We start from the raw sequence: 20,500 nt of genomic DNA, 5'->3' as shown, positions 1-20,500 counted from the left end.
TAAAATACATTTAACATTTTTCTTTTTTATCCTTTGTGGCATCCCGGCGCTGTCCATGTCCTGCAGCCACTTTCTGTCTACATACAGTACATGCACTCCATTGACATAGTGGAACAGGCCTGCATACTGCATTTTGAAATAGCCACTTGTAATATCTATCGGATGCTTGTGTGAAAGGAGGACAATGCAGGAGCACAGTTAGGAGACAGTGACAGATCATTTGTCACCCTATAACAGGATTATTATTATTATTATACAGTATTTATATAGCCACAGCAGTTTGCACAGCACTTTACAATATAAGGATGGCATTACTGTTACAATACAATTGAAGACAAGATGTCTGTGAGAATTTTGGATGTGTCTGATCAGAGAACTTCATGGCAGGATCACCAGATATTATTTTAATGAAAACAGCTGATTTAAAATGATTAAAAATGACTTTGGACTTTTGTTATCCTGCTAAACTTATATGAGATTTTAGTTACTGGGTTTCGAACACACACCTGGATGTAGTTATGCCTTGCCTTAAGGTGTCTCAAAGATAGACCTTCTCGGGTGGTTGCCAGGATGACCATTGTGGCATCCTCCCAGTACAAGATGGGACAGCTCACAGATTGAATCTTCCCAATCAGCAGTTTGAATCTGATCAATCAGTGAACTCCTAGGAGGGCATGCTGAAGAATCAGAGACGTCTCAAGTTGGCCTCTTGCCCTGTACCACAATACTCACAGTGTTGCTAATTTAAGACTCAGTCAAGACCCAACAGACCCTGGTAGTTGACAGAAGAAGGTGAGGAATGGTCTCTGGAGTCTTAATGAGAGGGGTGCTGGAGTGTGTGTCTGGCATGTTGTGACCTGGGTCCATCTGGGACTGAGATCATAGTGTGTGCTAACTGACTTCATTGCTGCAGTCTGCTCTCTGTGCTACCACACTGCTACCTAGAGGGGGAACTGGGGCCCTCTCAGGTAGGCTGTACAGGGCCTCATGATTTCTAATGGCAGCCCTGGCTGCATATAGAACCTTTAAATTAATGTTTCCTGTTAGGTGCACTGTGAAAAAAAGTAAAAGTTACAAATGGTTCCTCTGTCTCCCAGACTCTTTTTACTGTCATCACATTTCAGCCTACTAAGAGGGACGGGATTGGGCAGACATGGAACTGTTTTTATTTTTACACAGTATACTACACACTAAGAAGTAAAGAAAAACATATGACCCAAGGGACCTGTATGCTAGTCTACTTTTGGACAGAAAAAACATATAAACAGCGCTCTCGGATGGGCAACAAATTAGCTTAGAGGCGTGTGTGCAGCCCTGGAAAACAGGAGGAGAACCTGTGGATTGTAAATATTCAAAAAACCAAGAAAGGGCGCAGAGAACACTGGCTAGTTAACAAAGTAGTGATGAAAAAACTGAAGGTGGTGGCACTTACGTGTGAATGCCAAGATCTGGAGATGGACGGCCGGTATGGAGGATCGGGGCACTCGTGGTGTGTTGTCCGACTGTGATCGATGTATTAATCCAAGAGGTAAATCCACGGGAGAGTGTAGATGAGAAGAGGGGACTTCGTCCGAAGTGCCGTGAGGGGTCTGTGCGGTGTGGGAGAGAGGCAGGGGGATCGCTGTGTTATCGGCAATAGGCAGCGGGCAATGGACGGGGCTGTAACAGCCGCAGCTGTGTGTGTCTCAGCGAGCGGTAACTGTCAGATCTGCTGGGGACCATGTGCAGAAGCAGCTGGCAGATGCCGCAAGTCGAATCCAATGACGTGTTGGAGAGGGATCATTCAGACAGGGACCGGGTGTTGGATAGGGCTGTGGCAGCCGTGGCCGCGTGTGTCAACGAGCCGTCTCTGTCGGGTCTGCTGGGGACAGTCAGACGCCGAGGCTCGGGTTGATGGTGGAGTGGAGGGGGATCAAAGAGCAGACGAGAACGACACGTTTCGAGGTCTTGCCTCTTTTTCAAGCTCGGGTAAAACAGTGAGATGATGGCGGGAATAGGCCGGGTTTAAAAAGTGACAGATGGGCGGAGCTAGCGGTGGTGAGCGGTGATCCCGCGGTTTAAAATTGAGAGCGGAGTGGTTGGGAACGGGCATATATTTGGTAGCTTGATATGCATCAAAGCCATAAGAAACAGATATGTAAGGAAAGGGGCAGTGGGAAGGAGTTGGTGGTGTTAGATGGGGACGAGGGAAGCCATTAGGTAATAAAAGTACTGGAGGTCGTATTAGGATAAAAGACTGTTAGATGGTTGAGTAGAATGGTATTTTGGTGAAAACAGGACCTTGGTTGGAGGGCTATATTAAAATTATCTTTATTGGGAACTCTAAAAATATATAGTAAAAAAGAAGTTACAAAAATGGGGATAAAAGGAATAAAAGGCATAAAAAGAATAAAAAGAATAAAAAGAATAAAAATTTATAAAAATGTACACCCGTGTGCACACATACACATCCCAAAGATACACATATACACACACACACACACGCACACAGATATGCATATGTGTGTGCTGTTTTTCATCACTACTTTGTTAACTAGCCAGTGTTCTCTGCGCCCTTTCTTGGTTTTTTGAATAGTCTACTTTTGGACAGCTGTTACATTTTTCTACATAATATACTTACATTGAAGAAATAGTTTTGATATTATGTCAATTTCCTTTATTCGTCTAATATGTCTTGTTCGCGATCACTGAGAAATTAAATTGAGATTGGTTACTGCTTTTGCAAGGAAAATAGTTTTTACACTCATTGAGCTTTGCCTGTTTTCATTATCAGAAGGTACATATCACTAAATACATTTCTTAAATTGATTTTCATAAATAGTGACAAATAGTCAAACATTAACTAAAATTCAATATAGATATTCCTCAATATACAATTTTGTGGTTAAAAAAAATATATATATATAAAAAAATATGTATATATATAATAAAATGTGTGTGTGTGTGTGTGTGTGTGTGTGTATATATATTCTTCCACGTATACCGTAATGTTATTTAATTTTATGCAACTTTGATGAAGACCTGCTTCACCGCCCACATCTTTTCAGTTGTGACTACCAGTAGAGCTAAATTACATTTATATCAGTTACCAGTTTGCAATGAGTCCTGAGGCATTGACCTTTTAAAGTACACTCCACAAATGTATTTTTATGTATCCAGAACAGTACATTCTGCGTAGAAAACTTATGGCTTATTACATCAAGTCAAGTCCAATAACTTTTTCCTGGTATTTTATAATCTACTTTCCATGTTTTATTACATAGCTCATGTACCTGTCTGCATAGTAAATAGCATTATAAAAAGTATTAAGCTGGATAAGTGGTAGGCTAATTAATTAGCTGGATTTGTGGGAGGAGCCCCACGCATTTAAACTGATCCGTCTCCCACTCTCACCTGTCGGCTCGTGGGCGTCATACCACCCACCTCACCCCCTTTTTCAGTTACCTTTTACTCTTGAGTATGCCCCCTTATTTTGCATATTGACCATAGTGACCACCGCACACCTCAGGTCATTGTAGGCAGGTCCATCATCTCGATTCCTGGGTACGTATCAGTGGGGCTTCGACCACAAACACCATTAGTATTCCGCTCCAAATTTTTGAACGTTTGTTTGATTTTGTAATAATTTATTGGGGTCAAATTGATGATCAATTTCCATTGTCGTGATGAAAAAAATCAAAGCAAGATGAAAAGTTTTTGCTCATTAATTCCAAAATCAAATGTTAAACTCAAAGGAAATTTCAAACATTTGTATTGGCATTATCAAATGCTCGAATTTCCATGAAAATCTAGCAGTGTACACCCAAGTTATGTGTGTAAAAATAAATAAAATATATATTTTGGCAATGCCACGGTGTAGTTTGGCAGCTTTGGCACCCAGGACTCTCAGCCATAGGGGCTCAGGGGGTCCAGAATGTAAACCGTTTTATAAGGAAAAAGCTGACTTTTCAGATTCTTCCGGGTTTTCCTAATTGTAGCTGGGATCTGGAGCTCTGAAGATTTCTTAGAGCCCTGGGTGGGATGAAATCTCCAGTCCTGGAGCCATGTGTTGCCACCAACCAATGTGGGCTGATCAGGTGGCTGAGAGCATCCTTATTAAGAAGCCAGACCAGACTCAAGAAAGGTGGTGTGGCATGTGCTGGAGGCACACAAGGGCCAAGCCGGGTGGTGTGTGCTGGAGGCACTGAAGGGCCAAGCCAGGTGGTGTGGTGGAGCCACACTAGGAATGGCCAGGGAGGCTGGAGGATTAGACAGGTTGAGAGAGCCAGGCACACAAGGTGTGTGGAAAGCTGCTGGAAGTGGCTAAAGGGTAAGAAGTACTACTGAGGCATTTGTTAAAGCAAACGTTAATGTCCAGGAACTGGAATACTGTGAGTGAATGGGACAAACTTGAGTCGGTGAGACAATTTACTCAATTTGCTGAAGATAAGTTATCTTTAATGTGTGTTATATGCTGAAGTTAAGCCTTCATTTGTGTTTTTCACCTGTGAGTTGCCTTAAGAGAAAAAATAAAGACTTTTGTTTGATGGAAAAGCCCTGTGTTCTTAACTTTTTTTTTAGTATTTGCTATTAGGAGGTCTAAACTTTGTCTAAAACTAGAACTTGTCTAAAACTGTTGCAGTTTTTCTTTAAAAAGTTTTAATACCCCTTTTTCCAGTGGGTCCCCGCAGTGCTCTCCACCCCCCTGCACAGTTCACTCCATCGGCTAGCCAACTGCTGTGGAGGTACCCGTGCGTTGCTCATTTCACTGCTCTGCCCGCAGTAGCTATGTGTCCATAGAGGATGAGGGGTCCTCTCCGCCCAACAGTTTGATTGATGGCAGAAGAAGCCTATGGCTCCTCTGCCATCGGTATCCTCCCCCCCTGCAACCAGGAAGTTCGGGGAACGAAGTAAGCTCTGCGACCAGCGGCGGTGACAAGCAGTGATGACAGTTAAGTGTGGGGGGGAAGGAGGAGAGAAAAAGGTACCGGGCACCTTTTACCCTAATGCAGAGAATGCATTAAGGTTAAAAACACCCAGGCCTTAATACTACTTTAAGACCACCGCCTAATATTAAGTAGGCCCCACTTTTTTGCCCTGACCTGTCAAAAGGAAATGGATGTGAATGGGACCAGGTCACACAACTGTGATCTGTTCCATTCCATTGCAATACGATGAAAGAAAAGTAGAGAAACATTTTTTCAGCGCAACGTAGCAGAACAGAAACGGATGTAATCACAACGCAACGAAAGTAAAAAAAAAAATACATAAATGTTTGTCCACTCAGGTCATGTTAAATAAAATAAAGATTGGCAAAAAAAAGAAAAAGTAACGCAATAGAAGGGAATCCAACGGAGGTTGAAATTGCAAGTCAACAGACCCTCTATTGACTGGTATTGTCAGGTAAAATTGTGGACGGTTTCACTTAGGTTTTTCACATACACATAGTGAGGGCCTCCAAGGTTTATGACTGTTAGGGAGAAAACTGACTTTTTGTTTTCTTAGAATTCTAAAAAGTCCTGCCTCAGTCCTAGAGCCCGGAGGCTTTGTAGAGCTTTCGGTGGGATAAAGCCAGTGGGAAGCTCACAGAGTCCAGTGACGTCAGAGTAAGCAAGTTCTGTACTGGAGTACAACTGTGCTAGACTGAGTGCAAGGCTGGAGTCCATCTTAATTGGTAAACTGAGGACTAACTTCTACCATATTAGACCTGTTCCCATATTGTATTTTTCAGTCCATCACTGCATCGTGCTCACGTGTTTCTGCTCATTATCTAATTGTTGACATGACACAGGCAGAGATTGCTGGGACGGCAGTAAGTAAAACATCAACTGGAAAAATATGCCTCTCATTAAGAAATCACAGCAACAGATGTGCCAATTGTTCTTACAGTGGTGAACAAAGCAGATTAAACAAGTGATTTGTATTACATTACACAACTAGGAAGACATTACAGGAGCATATCTATTTTTTATGATCGTCACCAAAAAAAAAAAAGCAGCCATTCTCTGGGTGATATGTGATCGGATATGGATAAAACATTTATGTGAATTATGAATATTTCAGAAGAGGTCACATGAATGTTTCTGTACCCTCATTTATTCTGTATCCAGTGCTGAGTTACCTTTCACATGAATGGGGTCTTAAGAAATATTAGACATCTGCCACAGTGTCCCATATATGACCTCTAAAATACTATTGTATGGTCGGGGTCTCCCATTTTTCCTCTTAAAAGGTAAACTGCAATCTACAATGACAACAGAGAGCCTGATAGCCTGGAGACTAGCAGAGCTCACATTACGTGCATGACATTACTTTATTCTATTGCCTTCACTCGTCCCCAGCATATGCCGGCTTTATTCAGAGCTGCAGCATTTAACATGGATTTTTAAAGGCCCAGCAAAGTATACATAGAATTACAACAAATATTTTGGAATAATTTGCAAATGTAAATGGATTGTAGGAATTTTTTTCACATCCGGTTTTTGGACAATAATTGCAATTTATTGAATTATAAGAGCAGCAAAATAAACTTTGCAACATCAAGAGGAATCACTTCATAATAATTATTACAGCAAAAAGTGACAAGCCTTTTGGAGAAAAATATTCCCTTCTGGAGATCATTAAAATATAGACACAGTGACACATAGACAAAGAAATATCTCGCTAAAGGGTGGAGGCATTTAAGCCTGGTTCACACATAGCTATTTTCAGTTCCGCGCAATTGTTTTCTGCACGATTTTGCACATTTTTGCTTTTAAAAGCAAGCGTTTCTACCAGCATAGAGATGTCTATGGGACCAAAACCGCGTGACATCCACCTGAAAATAGCTTCTGCATCTGTGCGTTTTCCTACATGCGACGCAACGCTATGGTGTGAACAGTCACTATTGACTTGCATGGATATGTGTGTTTTGTGCGTGTTTGCACGACTAGATCCACATGGAAAAACGCTCTGGTGTGAACCAGGCCTTAGGGATCGGTTTATCAGCGTTATCACCCAAGAGTCACACAACTTTCGCCCATAAGCCCCACATTTTTCACTTAGGAGGCAATGAGAAAAAATATGTGCATCCCTTAGTTTTTGTTAAAGGTTTGCATGTTGGGCTGATTTGTTAAAAAAACTACAGATCAATGTGTATTTCTATATTGAAGTTTCAAAAACAACTATAGTATGTGTTCCTATTACAATGCTGATGTTATACCAGGATAGTATAAGCTTGGACTTTGGAACTGAATGTTCAATTGTACATATAGTTGTACGTATAGTTGTTCATATAGCCAGCATTTGTTTCAAATTTTTGTTTGTGGAGGGGATGGTTAGATCTCCTGTCAAGTGTACTGCAGTTTTGTCACTCTTTCCTGTACAGTGCTGTGTTTGACTACAAGCCGCTCTGCCCTGCTGTAGTCACTGCTGTATAACTTTGATGTTCAGCTACCACTGGACCATCCACATTCCATAGGACGTTTGTGCAAAGAGTCTACAGGATGTGCGCAGTATGGGAAAAGACAACATGAACAAACATAATTAGAAAATCTAATTTTATTAAACAAAAGAGTGTTGTTTGGTGAGGGTTTAGGTCTACTTTAAAGAGACCCTGTTGCCAGAACCTTCATTTTACCAAAATCATACCATAAGAATATATGTGCATTTCGTGTATTTTAGGCATTTGATCTACCTGTAAAAAGCTTCTAAAACATGTTGCAGAGGGAAAGAGTCCTGACAATATCTACATGGCTGCATGATTGACAGCTGGCGCAGCCTCTCTAGATCCTGATCCAGCTATGCCCACCTGCTTTCCGGTCTGTCCTTCCAATGAATGCTGGAGGAACAGGGAGAGGGGCAGTCCCTGCAGGGAGCCGTGATTAACAGTCCCCGGTGTCTGCAGTAGGAAGATCGTGATCTGAGTGATCAGCGGTTCCATGCCAGCTCTAAGTATTGGGAAGAAAATACCGTCTCAATACTTTTCCTTTAAGGTAAAACTGTTATAGCTATAGATTTATATTTAGTAGACATATTAGATGTGTATATATAGCCTTAGCCCTTTAAAGCAATTCTAAAATATAAAGGCTTAGATGCTTTTGCTGGTAGTCCTCTGGATGTCAAGCTGATCCAATACCTTCAATACTGAGTCACTGATCCGGAACAAGTATGCAGATCTGACTTCTATTGCTGCATGCTTGTAAGAAAACATTGACAAGCAACTAGTGTTTTCAGAAGCTCGGCAATAGCAGTCGACATCATTTTTTTCAGTGCAGCTTTTTTTTCCATCACTTTTAAGCATCTAGTAAGCAGACAGTTTTAAGCGCCTTTTAAGTTTTGTCTTTTTATCATTAATACTACAATGCAACAGTAATAAAATGTGAAGTTCAAAGCACTAAAGACTAGTAGCAACAGCCTTTGTCAAGTCCCATTTTGTAGTAAGTATTTCAAACCTTTGAAGTGGCTCCACCTTGCCATTCCCAGCATTATGAAATTAATGAAGTTGCTTCTGTCTCCTACTTAGTCTGTTATCATTATCCCCCTGAAGCCATCATATAGATGAAACAGACTGAGATATAAACATGGCATTGTTATAAAATGAAACAATTACAGTGGGTGGATATTTGCCTCTGCATTAGATTGCATCTAGGTCTGTATTTAGTTTAATGGATGGACTATATAAATCAACTGAAAACCAATAATAATTTTAGGAGAGATTGGCTTGCAGTGTGTGTTCAAATCCAATATGTGTAAAAAGTATATGGGTACGATGACCCATATGATGAAGTGCTTTCCCCAAAAAATGTTTTGTCTATGGTAAGGATCTCTAGATTAAAACAAACTGCCATTTTAAAAGTGTATGTACAGCATATTATTGACCATGAATTATTAATTCTTATTGTACCCTGAGGATCATAAATTATTGAGGGAACATATCAAATGGGAATGGAGTGATTTCATGTTCCATCTTTTTGTCCAAAAGATTTCTCTGCTAAGAACTGCAAAAGCGTTTCTGTACAGATCAATCATAACTGGGGTTTTGTAATGTCTTAAAGCTGGACAAATAATGTGCAGTTTCTAAACCCCATGTCCTTTTTTTTTTCCTAAAGAAAGGGGCCAAATTGATTCACCTTGATATTATTGATATTAGGTTAAATCAGCCACACTGCAAGATTATATGGCAGATTTTGTGCAGTCTATCATTGATTGGCTAGATGTGCCATAAGGGACGTAGTTGGAATCTGGCTATCTGCTCATAGTGTAAAGAAAATAAGAAATTGTGCTTAATGGAAATTATAGACATAAAGGATTTCATAAGTGTCCAAAATAGGGATGAGGTTCAGATTTGCCGCTATCTGCGAGTTCAAGATTCAAGTCACAGTGAATTTGTGATTTCTTTAAACCATAATGCACTGCATGGCCTCTGTCCTATGGCCAGCATGCTTAGAAAGGTCCATAAGGGGTCTTTTGGTTAAGCCAACCCCCTCAGTATAAAAGTGGGAGCAAAGAGCAGCCATAGTATGAGAGGTTGTTGCAGGGGAAGCTGGCATACTGCATAAGGAGAGATTAAGGTCCTTTAGGAAGCTGTATTGTTTTTCTGCTGTCTGAAAAGTCTACCCCTCTGCTGCTTTTTTATTGGGGCTTTATTTTGTGGTTGATTTGAGGTCAGTGATCACTTGAAGCTGCTGGTCCCCTCCATAGCATACTTTTTTTTTCTGCTGCAAGGCTTTTGTTTCAGGGGGTGATTTTTTTAAATTTCTATTTATTTTTGGGGGTATATTAGTTTTTCTTTTATGCTGAAAGGGGCATTATGTTAGATTAAACTGATTTTTCTTCTGCAGGGTGTCTGTTTATCAAAAGTGGGGTTTTGTTTTACTGGTTGCATTATGAGGTTTTCATTTCTTTGTGGATGTTTTTATTTTTATTTTTTGTTGATAGGGCAACAAACTTTTTTTAAGTTTGGGGTGCTCCACTTATTAAAAAAATAATAATTTTCCCCCATCCGAGTCCCCTTTATTTAAGCTGCCCCCATCAGAGTGCCCTCTTACATTAGTTATTATGTAAGGGGACCCTCTGCTGAGGACAGTTAATGTAAAGGGACACTCTGAAGGGGACAACTAATCATTAAGGCTTACTTGAAGAAATGCCCAACTGCTGGAAAAGATCTTTTTCACAGCAAGGTTTTCCACTCCTGCCTGAGAAATAGGATTGTCTGGAGGGGCCGTAAGTTTAGAGTCCATCAGTGTCCTATTGTCCATTGTTTAATCCCCAATGAAGGGGGATTCCTGACCCCCAAAATGCATTGGCTGTGCATATCTTATCTCCATTTATGAATAAAGTTTTTTTTTTACTCTTAAGATAATTACCTGCCACTCTTTTTTAGTGTTCATTCAAATAGATTTCTAATTCTGGGCATTCCCTCCCTCTGAATGGTCCCCAGTTTTGTGAAGAGCTGCCAGAATGAGCCATCAGGCCCAAATATTGCTCCTATTCGACTAGAGAAAAGTTATGGTGCAGCTCCTCATCCCCACTCCACCATGGAATTAAAGTAAGAGGCACACTGATGAAGACAACCAATGTAAGGGAGCACTCTGATGGGGACAACCAATGTAAGGGAGCACTCTGATGGGGACAACCGATGTAAGGGGCACTCTGAAGGGGGCAACCAATGTAAGGAGCACTCTGAAGGGGGCAACCAATGTAAGGGGGGCACTCTGATGGGGACAACTAATAATTAGTTGTCCCCATCAGAGTGCCCCTCATTCATTGGGTACCCCCATCAGAGTGCCTCTTACATTGGTTGTCCCCATCAACGATCCCCTCTTACATTAGTTCAAGGGTGAGTCAACTCCCCATTAGTTGTCCCCATCAGAGTGTCCCCTTCCTTTAGCTACTAATGTAAGGGGGCACTCTGATGGTAATACCGAACGTAAGAGAGAATCAGATGGATCAGAGTCATAGCACAAACATGTGGTTCTTACCTCTGCTGAAAACTTGAATTTGAATTAATTACCACTGCCATATAACAAGTATTTCTTCCTAGCTTGTGTATTCTTTACAAAGTCTGTTTACTATTTACAATGGAAAATAACTAGCAAAAAAAATTAACTAAGCTTGGAAATCACTTTATTTTTAGTCAGAATGGGTTTTATAAAAGTCTTGTAGACAGGTAAGTGCTAACACAGAACGCTAGCATAGAAGAAACATATATCAGAGCCCTAATATCTGAAATAAGCAGTTTCCTCATCTATAACACAAGGCAAACATCTGTTGTAAACCAGTAATTCGTTTTTACTTGACAAATGCAAATGGATCGCTTGCTGTGGTTTTAGTAAAGAAATTCCTATTTGTGAGTGATTTAAATATAACTTTTAGTAGCTTTTTTTTTTTTAAATGAGCCAAGCTGGATACTTTTCAGTTCAGGAAGAATTTCAAATTAGAATCTATAACTGCAAATTATCATATAATAGCTTCCTAGTCTACGACGTGGATGGTTTTTACTATCGGTGCATTAAAGATATTGCTAAAGACCCAAAGCACGTTTTCACCGAAGGAGTTAAATTATGCACATGTGCTCATGATAAACCAATCAATGAACGTTCATAAAAATTGTCAAACTATTAAAAGGACATTGATTGTGTCCCTTCTAATGGAGCAGATAGATGCTGAACGAGTAGCAAAAAAAACGTCAAATTGCAAATCTTTATTATAAATGGATATTGATCTATTATCTTGTTGTGTAAAGAGAGCTGTAGAATGTGCTCATTTTCCTTTATGTAGTGCTATCTCACGCTGCTGGAGTTCATATGGGAATGGGAAAAAGGGGGGGGGGGGCTGATAAGGAGAAAATGTGCAATTAATTTGTAGAATTTCTTGATCTTCTGTTTTAAATTTGAGAGCTATGTCAGATGTTAAATGTACAGCAGTCCAAGGGGAAATTTGGTGTTACCTTCAGGATATTTAGCTTCTAATGTATCATTAAACCATTTTCAATGACTTGTTTTACTTTACAGTTGGCAATGTCATGTAATTGATCGGTGACTCTGCTATTGATAAATGTAGCATGCATTCTTAAATAAAAATTGGAAGATGTTCTGAGATGGCCACGAGATGTCTTCTCATTTCATATTTCTAAATTGACTTCCATTTAGCAATTTCTTTAACTATGACATTTGTCTTGTTAAATTCCTACTATTGACAAATACTGAGGGTTTATTGTTTACCATATCTTATAAAGATATGATGTGTAACCTATCTCCTCAAATACAAATTGTAGATGTCATTAATGATACAGTAATGAGTAAAATTAAAGATGTAAATGCTGACATTTACTTGGCTGAAGCACTGTATATCATAAACAATTTCTATTTAAAACAATATTTTTTTATTCAGCATTGCAGTGCTGCTGATCTCATGCCGCCACATCATGTCTACATATATATATACTTCAGACTCACAAACTCACAAGTGCCTTTTTTCATCACCACATTCCCGTTAGACCGGCTTTTTAAAGAAAGGCAAATGGTCAATTAGACAATGAATGAAAGACAATAGTATAATATAAACGCATAATTTAAAACTTTTGGTAGTTAAATGTTACATTTCTTATTGAGTTTTATGCATCAGACTAAGAGGGACAACAGAGGAGGAACAAGGGATCTGGTTCCAATATCTGGAACCAATAGAGGGGAAAGTCCCTCCTGATGAAGGACAGTTGGGTGGTATTCAATTGCGATTTTTCCAAAAGAAACAAAATTCATTTCTGCCTCTCAGCCATCATATATAAGAGACCAAGAAAGTCGGGATTGGATGATGGTCATATCATACCAGTGGGTATGTAAATCCCCCCCCCCCCCCCCCACCACACACACAGACACACACACCTAGTCCTTTCCCCTAATATATTTGTGATAACATACATCGTTTCTCTATTCTTTAGGCCTCACGGGCAAGGCCCTTTTTACCATCTTGTCTTAAATTGTATTGTAATTTCAATGTCTTCCTTATATTGTAAAGCGCTGTACAAACTGTTGGCGCTATATAAATCCTGTATAATAATATTACAAGAGCAAGTTTTGAGCATACTTTGCGTATTCCTTTGTGTACCATTTATCCTACTTCCCCATGCACACCTCAGTGGCACATTTCCTAGGCAAATAACATATCACAACTTTTTAGACCTCTTACCTGTTCACTACACCCCAAACAAAGTGGTAAAAAAGTGGTAAAAAAGTGTAACAGATACCTATTAAAATGTTTAAAAAAAACTCCCCCTTTGTTTATTATTTTATTCAAAACCAGAAGAAAATTGAACAGAGTCTTCCATTTCCTTGCCCCTCACTTGGTCTTCTTTTTCATTTAACAAAACCCTCTCTAAGCATGAATCTCAAAAAATATTTAGATTACTGGAGCAAGGCATTCTGATAAATCCCCCACTCTATTATCCAAATTATAGGTTTTTTAGAAAACACCATAACACATCATCAAAAGTGTGCTAACCTTTTAGAAAAATGCCCATTACTCTTTAAAAACCAATGCTGAATGTCATCTCAGCATAACTCCTAAACTAAAAAAAGACCTGCCAACTAGATAGTAAAGGATGGATGTACTAATAAAGCATTAGGCTTCATATGCAACCCCCAACCCACAGACACTTATACAAATTAGTTATTAAAATTTCAGACCTTAAATCAGACTTAACTCTCCCCTCCTCAACACTCTGGCTGTAACCTGGTGCTGCTTTCCCATCACAATACCAAAATACTTCAACATATGCTGGTTATAAAGTGTAATGAAATGCCCACTACCCTACGACACTGGTCTAAACATATTTTGAGTTTAGATAGAGGCTTGTTTACTTTAAATGATGAGATGAGAACTCTTGAAGTCCTGTGCCCTGTGTTCAATTCCCATTTGTGTGAGTTACCCTTGGGTGCACTGGTTTCCTCCCGTAATCTAAAATCCTACTGGTATGTCACCTGGCATTCTATCATATGCTTCTAGAATGTATATGAATGTGGTAGGGGCATCAGATTGTGAGCTGCTTTGTTAGATAGGAACTGACATAAATGCACCTACATACTCTGTAAAGTACGACGGGAAGGGGGAGGAGTCTATGTCCGTGACGTCACCGGACTCCTCCCTCCTTCCCTTCGTTACCCATCACGGACAACTACATCACCCGACTCCTCCCCCCTTCCCTTCGTTAGCCGACAGAGCCACTCGGGGAAGGGGGGAGGAGTCCGGTGACGTCGATGTCCGTGACGTCACCGGATCTCCGACGGAAGACCCGGAAGCCGGCGGAGAGGTGAGTAACTTTGATCGATCAAAATAATTTTGATCGATCAAAGAAATTAACGATTTATTGACGGCACACCAGAAAATATCTCACGGCATACTAGTGTGCCGCGGCACAGTGGTTGAAAAACACTGCTGTAAAGTACTGCATTATATGGTGATGCTCCATAAATACTTGAAATAGAAGAACACAAGTCCATAGTGAATCCACTCCCTTTTATTTTAACTACCAACATGTTCAATAAGCTATAGAATAGGAAAAAGAAAAGTGTAGGGATCAGCACTAAACGGAGACACCACCCCTAAGTACAGAATAGATCTATAGCTAAAGTAGAAAGCCTCTTTAAATGTGCAAATAAGACCTAAGAAATTTCTAATTTGAATTGACTGACTCTTTGGAGATAATATAGCTTAGTGAACCTGTGTTATCATTAACACAGGTTCTTCATGATTCGAAGGAATAAAATACACAGTACTAGCATCAATATTTTTGAACCTTACTGGCTATAATAATCATTAGCATTACTTTACATAAAACTGTTTGGTCATACTTCACTTTATAATTTATGCACATCAATTAAAACATCAATACCAATTTGACCTTTTTATTCCCTTGAGAGTTGTACACCCCAAACCCCTTGTAATCTCATCTCTGAAGCAATGTCTTTCATGTTACAGATAGCCAATACTTGTACATAGTGAAAAATAACTATACAATAATTTTTACTGCACCTCATCGCTTATAAGCCTCATCTATTTTCCCTGATTCCAGTGTGTACCTTGTCTTGAGCTTTTTCATTTCCTATATGTTCTCTTCAGCGTTGTGCTTATTGCCTTGTCTATGGTTTTATCATATAGTTAAGGGAGAATCTATAACTCTCCTCATTCAGGGCAAAGTAACAGGTACTCTTTAAAGAAGCCAACCACACCCCACGCCATCCACTGAGACTCACCTTCACCACTCTCCCCCTGTCACTCTGCTGCTCCTTTGGAGACATCAGGAAATATCGTGTGATTCCATGTGCAGGGAAATAAGTGGCCTCCTCCCCTTCCTCCCAGCATTCAATGCTGATGAAGTAAAAAAATAATTAACCTTGTGTAAGCTCTAACACCATCCATTATAAAGCTTACTTTTAGACTCCTGACTCCAATGGAAACAGAGTGATGAGGGAGCACATGAAAGTTGAGAATTAATGGGTGGGGGATGTTCTTTCAAGAGAACTTGTCAGTCTGCCCATTCAGAGTCCATTTAAGTCATAAGGGTATCCAATTAATGTTGTAATTTATATTTTAATTATTTTGCTGTCAGCTACCTAAGGCTTATATTGCTGACAACACAAGTCCTGTAAATGGACTCCCAGGCTGCTATGATGGCCAGGAGTTTGTTTACATTTTTGTCCAGCAGGCTGTCGTCTTTATAATGGAAGTGATCACATCTACGGGTGCGGTAACAGACCACCCTATACCCCGCCATGTATCTCAGGTTCCAATTGCCTTCCTGGGCACCTGGCACTGACCTTCCATGGCAGGTGTCACTGGTAAGAGGGGAAGATGATTAGTGACTGGCCCTGCAGTGAATAAAGCCATAAGCAACATGCATTTAGTCACTTTTGGTTTCAGTGCTGTCATTCCCCGGCCTCTGTGGCCAGGGAAGAAGCCGATCAAGCTAATCAGATATTTTATATCCCTTTCCCTGGGCTGTGGTAGCACTAGTTACTTTAAGAGAAATGGAACAAGCTTTGACAAAATCTTCTGGGGTGAGCTGGGTCTCCAGTTCCTGATCCCATGCAGTAAAGTAATGTGAGCGAGTAGTATATGTAATGTTATGCAACAGATCATAGAGCAAGGAAATTACATGAGCTGGTTCAGTCATGTTTTCACAGAGTAGCTCCAAGGGGGAACAGAAGCAATGCAGAGGGGCCAAGCATTATACATTTCGGAGCAGAAAGTATTGGAGTCACCTATTTGCCCAAAAGGGGCCAGATACCACATGCACTCTTAAACCTTTATTACAGAGTGCACCCTTGACACAGAATGCCCAGAGCTCTTTACTGTCAAACATGCTGTCTGTGATTTCAAATGCAGCTTGAGCCCTGTGGGGAAGGGGAAAGGGGGGTAAATCATTGCTCTGATGAATTTGCTTATGTGCATAAATGTCAGGGAAGTTCGGTGTCCATAGTGCAGCTTATTGATGCACAAGCCGTTGAGCATAAATATGCACGAATAAAGCGTTATGGTACCAATATTGCACACACATATTTGCATAAACGTAGCAATGTGCAAATCTGTCACAGCGCATACACACTGACATGCACACGCACATTCTAGTCAGTGGCGCTATTTTATGGATGCTTGTTAAACGTACACTTTGCTAAGAGATCGTGTTTTCCAAGCTATTGTCTGACTCTGTTCCTGAATCTGTGTTTGACCTGGCTTGTTTCCTGATCCTGCTGTCTGCTGCCTAACTTCTGACCCCGGATTACCCACTGACCATTCTTCTGGATTCCAATTTGGTAGTGCTCTGCTCACACTTTGCTGACCCCGGCCTGCCTTCTGACATCGCCCTGCTTCTTGACTTTGTACTTCACCTGCCTCCAAGTTACTGATCCAGTCTGTCTCAGATTCTGCTTCTTCTGCCTATCCTGGTGCTACCCACTCTCTGCTGGCATCCTCACCTGATGGTCGGCCTCTTCTACCACATCCAGATCTCTGCACCATCTACCCTGCCATCTACAGCATCAGCTTCAGGCACTTGTGCCTCTCTCAGGCTGCAGACCTCCTGCTCCATCTCCAGGGGTACACAGATGGGAGCTGCAAGGGGAGGTCTTCCTCGTCAAGTCTTGCTCACACCAAGGTACGTGACAATAAATTTCAGTTTGAACGATTGAACTCTGTAAATGCTAAGCTTTTTTCCACAGAACTAAGGAAATTCTGGAAAACTCATGAAAAGTAGCCCAAGCTCCACCTGTTGGATGCCTGTAAAAATGTAAACTGTTTATTTGCAATATTAATTATTTACACAACTTAAAATTAGGGATGCACCAATACCATTTTTTCAGTCTTTCTGTACTCGCCGATACCAGTACTGCTGCTAGCATGGAGCTGGCTTCCAAGCCAATCAGAAAGCCAGCTTCTCAGCCAATCAGCAATCGAGCCGGCTAAACAGCATGGAGCCGGCTACCAGGCCAATCAGGTATCCGGGCGGTGAGTCATTGCCCGCCGTCCACCTTCCTGATTGGCCGGGAAGCCGGCTCCATGTTCCCTTGCAGCACTGCCGATCAAAGGGAATATCCCTCTGACCAGAATTTCCGGTATTAAAGGTAAGTATCGGAGCATTTGTATTGGCACCAATACCGATGCAAGTATCGTATTGGTGCATCCCTACTTAAAATAAATACATTTTAACTTTTTTTTTAGCCTTGATTATAAAATAGATGAGCAAAACTCCTATACACTTCCTTTAGGTCAATGGTACTCAGGCAGAGACTTCTTACTTGCTTAGAAATTCCATCATCTGCTGCTTTAGCTATATCAATTCTGCTGCTTTCATAATAATAATACTACTGAATAGGCACCTAATAAAATAGGCACTTAGACAAAAAAAATAGATGTAAAGAGGGTTCCTCTGTTTCCCAAGAAAGCTTACCACTCCAAGTTTGCAACATGATCTTCCATTCAGCCCCAGCAATTACATTTGAATGCAGAGTATTCCGGTGTTGTCAGTAATAGAATCTTTCCTTACGTCCCCAGCTGCTGAAGCCTTGCACCAAAGTGGCACAGTACCTAGGTCTCCTCAATATAACATACTCCAAATACAGGCGTTGGCTTTGCCCCACAATATTCTAGTCATTTCCTGACCAGGCGCTGGTCAGATAATAAGACTTGCAATTTTTAATTGGATGGTACATTACATCTTTCTTGCCCACATACTGTTCTGCATTTAACAAAATGTTTGTTTTATTATGCATGATTGCAGTGTGTTTAAAAGTGTCCATTTAACCCCTTCATGACTGAGCTAGTTTTCAGGTTCTGTTCATAAATGACTGACACATTTTTTACATTTTTGCTGTGTGATTCTTCCACAGCAGTAATATACTTTCTTACTAAATGTACCCACACATAGCAGAGAGGTGAGGTGAGTCACTGCTGCCTCTCTGCTATTTTGAGCTGTCAATAACGGGATCGCAAATTGCGGTCCTCTATTTGCATGTAACGGCTTCATTCTTTCATTACTGAAAGGAAGAAGCTTTTACAAAAAGCTTAATTATTTCATTAATTAATGCCTCAATACTGAGATATTAATGAATGACTGTTAAATGCTGAGAATCAGCAAATACCGGCATTACAAAGCCTGATATAACTCGTCACGTACAGTGTACGTGGCCAGTCATATAGGCACAAAGTGACAAGACGTACACTGTACGTCTCCCGTCACGAAGGGGTTAATAAACCGTGATAAAGCCTACTTTATCACGGTTTTTGTCTTTTCTCCACATATCAGTGTTATTTTATCACTACTTGACAAACATTTGAGCCTGTTTAAGTGGCAAAATCACAGTGAAAGGCAGTGATAAGCAGTTATTTTTTCTCTATGATAGAAAGCCCCCTAAAAATGAACATTATTATAATAAAGTTTATGAGAGACATTTTTTGCACAGTAAAAATATATGATCTCTTTTTTTTTCATTGCAAACTATTTTGTATTAAACTTTGCAGCAATACAACTAAAGGCTCGCTCACACCAGGTGTGGTGTAGTGCAGGCACTATTTTTTGCCTCCTAGCACTGCAGGGTGGGAGGCATGGCTGCATTGCCACTGACTTTAATGCACCACCACAGTTTGCCACTATGCAATCCTGTGCGTTCCAGTCACTAACAGTGCTGGAACACACTGGATTTTGAGTAAACAAGCCCTTCTGTAAATGGCACAGCAAGAAAGTTTTCTATTTTTGGCATGTTTCGTGAATGTGTCAAAGTGCAATTTTTTTTGTGCGTTTACACAAAACACTCAGGTGTGAATGGGGCCTAAATGTGCAGCAAGTGCATTTGAGGCAGAAGTTGCAAGTGGCAAAAATGATTTTGCTTGCAAAACTAATGTGTCACGTGTCTTTCCTGATGCACCTGTGCACCAAAACACATCCTATATGTGATAATGAGTGGAGAAGGTGAGGAGCAATGTGTTGCAAAACGCCCTATTGTATGCACTACAGCATGAGCAATCGTGCAATTATGCCTGAAAATTTGTAAAATTGTGACTTCCTGGCTTTTTCCTCAGTGTTTTACCAAAAAAAGGCCTTTATCACCATGTCTGAGGTAGTGCGTAATCTAGGGAACTTTTCTCCATGTTTATCAAGGTGATAAGCTCCTTTTTTTGGTTTTCAACCTTTATTAAACAGGTACAATCTTTGTACTTATCACTGAGAATTCACAGTGAAGAGAAGAAACAAGATATCTGACTTATCACCGTTTATTAAACACGGCACTAGGGACTTATCACCTTGATAAGCAGTGACAAGACTTATCACCGCTTATCACCGTTTCTTAAACGTACACCAAAGTGTGTTCTCTGTACAGATTTCTTGAGAAAGGAGGAGGGCTTTTTGGCCAACTTGACATGTGAAAATGCATATAAAGCCCATGTATATTGTGCTTTACATAACATTTATTCATAGGAACCTGTGCTTTACCAATACTGCAGATAGACCGCAGCAGACATTTTCATAAACCACACCAAAACACAAAGGTATCAAATGTATCTTTAAAAATAAAATTACAATACTATATTTGACCTTTGTTGTGGTCATTAGGTGTAGTCTAGCCACAGAAATGTGCTTAGTGTTAATAGGCCATAATGGTATTTGCACAAGCCATCTATTAACTTTTGATTTGTTTTTACTTCTTATTTTCTCTCTAAAATCATGAATGAAATTGCAGCACAATACTTCATAGTATTGCTCATTTATCCACATAAATATGATCACAAAATGACCACAGCTGGCTAATTTGTGATTACATTCGTCTCAGTGTGGACCTCATAACGCTCATACTAAACACCATGACGGGTCCAGTCGCACTTTGATGTTGCTCATTACTACGTTATTATCAATGTGCATCCACCTAAAGGAAAGCTACAATGGCTTTTGTTCAATTTTATTTACATACTTTGAGTTTATAAACGAATGTTTTATATAATTTTGGTCTATTTTGTAGAAAATCTTTATTGAAGCAATAAACATTTAAAGCCG

At 40.2% G+C, this 20,500-nt stretch overlaps 1 pseudogene; it reads left to right on the top strand.

Annotated features, from left to right (window-relative positions):
• Positions 1–1,720: 1,720 nt before the first annotated feature.
• Positions 1,721–20,500, top strand: part of LOC108784302 — a 33,967-nt pseudogene continuing 15,187 nt past the window's right edge.

This window comes from Nanorana parkeri, unplaced genomic scaffold (assembly GCF_000935625.1).
Source record: "Nanorana parkeri isolate BGI_ZX_2015 unplaced genomic scaffold, ASM93562v1 scaffold108, whole genome shotgun sequence".
NCBI lineage: Eukaryota > Metazoa > Chordata > Amphibia > Anura > Dicroglossidae > Nanorana > Nanorana parkeri.
Note: the sequence above shows the minus strand (reverse complement) of the source record. Positions and strands in the feature narration are given on the sequence as shown.